Here is a 5,000-nt window from a genome sequence, read left to right as displayed (position 1 = left end):
AGCACTTGCTTAAAAACAGGGCACGCACTCTATGCACCCCAAGCTCAGTGTGAGGGAAAGCCAGCAAAAATATAAGGATTTGTATGGGAATACCGATAAAAGACTTGAGAAGATAATTTTACGAAAGAATTCTCAATTAAAAAGCCAAACCTTATTGCCATTGTGAATTGCTTCCTTCTTGTGTAGTTTTCCTTTTATTTTTTTTGTTTTTTTTCCAGATTCAACGCGAATTAAGCAATTCTTAGTTCTTCGGTTGTCAACGGTTATAGTAAGATACCAAGGTTGAACAGTCAATTCTCACGAGCCCACCAAATTCAAATTCACACAAATATTCCTGGTTAAAATGTTTCCACAGTTAAAATTCCACCGTAGAATTCAACGGCAAAGGTTTTTCTTTCATTTCAATCCGTTAGCCGCGCAATTGAAGCCCCGCCAGGGGCGTCAGGTGGCTGTTAGTGTCCCAAACGAATCGATAAAACGACGATAAAGGGCCTATATAAAAATCAACACCACACAGCGACCGTTGAGTTTCCGCTTGGTTAATACTCTCTGTTTGTGCCTTGGTAACGATGGTTTGTCTTTGTTTGTCGGTCCTTTCAACGTTACCAAACAAAGACGAACAAAGACTCGTTGCAGTGGTTAATATATGCACCAATCAAGTACCATTTGGGATTGGATATGTAAACTTACTGGATACTCCTACTATTATAACGAGTTATTAACCATTTTTATCATTGTCCATCAATCAATACAATAATAATCATTATAAAATACGTCATAATCATTACTGGCACTTTGTTGTTCTTCATATACCTCGTCTTCAAATCTTGGATCTTTGCTTTCTTTTAAGTTTGGCGGGAGAGTTGCAGCCATATCTTGGATGAAACATACAGTGTCATTAACTTCGCATCCGAACATGTTTCTCATTGATCTCACCACGTAGTTCGCCTTATTACACGTAATTGCACATCTAAGATGTTACGCAACTGTGTAATGAAGTGTAACTATAAATGTTACTTTCTAACACCTGCTTTAAATAGACCGCAGATTTTGGTATAACGCTTTTTTGTAAGTGATTAAAAGTAACAACTACCATAAAGGGTGAACAACATGAGCTTCTGGGTGACACCCATCATGTAGAGTACCCCCTTAGTATTGAGAGTTTTGACACCAGCATAACTACAAGCGCCTAACACATGAGAGTTGGTAAACAACCGAACTTACCTGCCAGTATTTGGTAACATATTTGCCGAAAGTTTCGTCATAGCCTGCCTATCACTTTTCAGCAATACAAAATGGGGCTCATCGTCTTAATTTTTGAGATATAAGCGCCCAAACACAAGAGATAGGGCGTTTTTAGATGGTTCTTTTGGTAATTTATTACGTCACATTGATATGTGCATTTCTTAAGCAATTATTCTTGTTTCATATGGAACCATAACATTGCCATTATGTGGAACAGCGTTGTAGAATTTTAAAATCTTTCTAATAACACATTCCCTCCAACTTATTGAAACCAGTTGAGCCACCTTAATTGCAAATGAATAACATATCATCCATGATGGCCTAGTTGTTTAAATTATTCAAAATGGCGGCACAAACAGAACATCACAGGGCGGAGAAATATGACAAATAACTCAAGGAGTTCAAACACGGTCTCGGCAAGCGTGTTAGAGATTTAAAGAGCGGTTGATGGCCAGCAAGAGGATTCTTCTAAACTCAAGAATAAAGAACAACAACCAGCCAAAAAAAAAGATGGTCTGTATGATGAAACTTCATAACGGTTACATACATACATATATACATACTTAATTGACCGCTCCCCATAGGGGCTTTTCAGGGCCAATGAAACACAACGAAACGACGGAACAGAACAACGACAACTGTTAAGAATCCCAACCGGCCGGAGGCAAACCAGTTGGCTATTTACAAGTGCACCTATGAAATTGAACCAGGGACAACCAGGATCAAATTCAACAAGTGGTCAGAGCGGGTCTTGAACCCGGGATCTCCGCATCTCAAGGCCAGCGCCCTAACCACTGGGCCACACTGTTCGTCTGATGCTACTAGATTTACCTCTATGTCATTTATTCCGCTTTTTTTTTTTTGATTTTTTTTTAGTGCGTAATTCCCAAACATTTGAGAGTGGGAAGCAGAAAGAGGGCCAGAGAAGCGGCAGAAATGGGGGCTAGGTTTTGTCCACTAGTCCCGCGACGCGAGACAGTTATGCTACTTAGGTTCTGTTGACAGGTGTGAACCCAAATTACAGTAGTTCAAAAATGTATCAACAATTCTTACTGTTTCCCAGCGTCTTGTCGCTTCCAATTTTTTTTTTATTTTTGATTTAACTAGTTACATACAGGTGATACTGTTGAAGTATAGTCATCGTTTCTATAGCGACGATACCATACACCCAAGGGGAAGTGCTTGGAGAATATAAGGAGTAAAGACTACAAAGAAAGAGTGAAAAAGAAAACGGTATTGAAGAAAAAATAGGTCTGGAGAAAAGATCTCCACCAGCAAGGTGAAGTACTTCTCATAAACTCAATATTTCATTTATTGCTGCCATATTCCACAACTTCCGTTTAAATGTTAATCGTTCACAACAATCCAAAGTTATTTACAGAGCAAATTGTTGGGATTGTAATGGTTTTTACATCGGCAAAACTAAACGTCGGCTACACGATAGAAAAACCGAACATTTTAAGGCCCTAGCTAAAAATGACAATACTTCAGCCATTGCTGACCACGTCAAGGCCACTGGACATAACATCAAGTGGGATCATTTTGATATTTTTGCGAAGGGCAAAACAGACTATCATTGTAAAATAAAAGAGACCTTCTTTATTCAAGAACTTAAGCCAGCTTTCAACGTCAACGTCGGAAGTGAAAAGCTGATGCTTTATTAATCTTTTCTGTTTTTATTATTATTATATATTTTACTGTTAAATATTTGCTTAATCTAGGTTCCAGTCCCCTCATCCGCTTTGTTATATATAAATTTAAATTTCAACGGTTACTTTTGAAAATGTATGTAGAGCACATACGAAACGTCAAGTCATAATCAAAATGAACAAGTTCAATATGTTTATCACTGCTGTTTGTGTCTTATTTTTGATCAAACTACGATGGCCCAAGAACAAAAGTATTTCATTTATTGCTGCCATATTAGACAACTTCCGTTTAAACATTACTTTCAGCGTCGGCATTTTTTTAATTTTAAGTGTCCATGGAAACAAATGGGAAGAGAGTTGGATCTTGCTTTAACTTGTGGGAGAACATTTTTCTGACACAAAATATTGAAAAGTAGCGTGGAATTAAGTTCTGTAGTATGGAATAAAATGTCACTTCAGTCTTCACCTCTCTTTCCAGTTTTCCGCTTGCCAATTATTCATCACATAGTAAACTAAGGCAGGGAAGTCAAGGTATATTTAAAAACTCACGAACAGTGGATGTAAATTGTGTGTAACAAACAAGGATTTTACACTGAGCGAAATTGATTTGCTATTGGATGATATGTGATCGATCGCTGAAGACAAACCTCACCATCATTTTAGATGACAGGTGTGGGCTCCAATTATAGTACTTTAAAAAATGTAAAAATAATTCGTGTTGCGTCCGATTCCTCTCACGTTTTTTGTACATAAATACCGTTTTCTCCTTTAGCCAAAAATTCTTCGCGAACGCCTTGTAGACAGAAAAATAGCTAAAACCATTTCGCGACATTTTTTGGGGAAATGGGATGTGCTTGTTTTGTGGGTACTCAAAAACTCGCGACCTTTGAGCTCAAATGGTATTTTTTACAGGAAAGCTTATTTTCGTAGCTTTAAAATGAGATATTCTTTTTTTTTAAATATAAACGCAAATCGTTTGGGGAAAAATACAATTGAGAAAATGCTTTTTATTTTTCGCGTGAAACTTGTAAGGAGAAGAGATAATTATTTAGACCCCTACAAAAGAATGTTGCCTTCAAGTTTAAATTACTAATCTCTTTCAGTTCTGTAAATTATGAGTTTTTCTAGCAGTTATTAAATATTTACCGATGAATAATGAAACAAGGCTAAGATGGATCATATGAGTTGATGACAAGGACGCCGTTTGAAATTGTAAAGGCAGCGTTAAACAATGTATTGACAATTCAGAAATGAAGATAAAATTCTTTTAACGCTCAAAAATCGCTCCCTGCTGTCAATGGGTTAACCAGTCGAATACAGGTGATGTGATTGAAGTATAGTCGTCGTTTCTATAGCAACGATAACATACATCGAAAGGGAAGTGCTTTCAGAATATCGGCAGTAAAGACTACAATAAAAGACTAAAAAGGAAACGGGTATTGAAGAGAAAAAAAGGAGAAAAAAATCTGCATTGGCGAAAAAATACCTTTTGTATTCGACGGATCACCATTGTATTTTTCGTATAATTAGGTCATTTTATGATAAACAACTTGTAGAAAATCTCTGAAAACGTGTTATTTTTGATGTGGTGTTTGAATGTTATGAATTCGGCAAAGATCAGACCGTCATGTTTTGGTAATGAGTTGCAGTTACATTTGGCGCTCTTAAAACTCCGCGTTAAGTTTAGCCCAAAATTTTATTTCAAAGAATTACAGAAGGGACACCGCTTATTCTAAAGGTTATAGTCTTAATCACAAGGACGTAGCCAGGAGGGGGTCCATGAGTGCCTGTGACCCCCCCCCCCCCCCCACCAACCACCCCTTCCTCTCTTTAAGCCTTTTGTAAAGCAAACAACCTACAACAACTCACATGACGATCTGGTGAGTAACCTCTGTTTGACACAGTGTGACCCCCCCCCCCCCCCACCCCCTCCCTTTTGAAAAATCTTGGCTACGCCCGTGAATTGCCAAAGCAATAAAACAGGCTCCATTTTTTGCCCGTGAAGTTAGCCAACTTGGAGGGCTTTGTCGAAAAGTGGGACGGGGACGTGGGGACAGGGGACGCGGGGACGCCTTTCGTATAGAGTATAGAGTATCGAGTTTCAGA

The sequence above is a fragment of the Montipora foliosa genome, chromosome 5 (assembly GCF_036669935.1).
Source record: "Montipora foliosa isolate CH-2021 chromosome 5, ASM3666993v2, whole genome shotgun sequence".
Taxonomy (NCBI): domain Eukaryota; kingdom Metazoa; phylum Cnidaria; class Anthozoa; order Scleractinia; family Acroporidae; genus Montipora; species Montipora foliosa.
Note: the sequence above shows the minus strand (reverse complement) of the source record.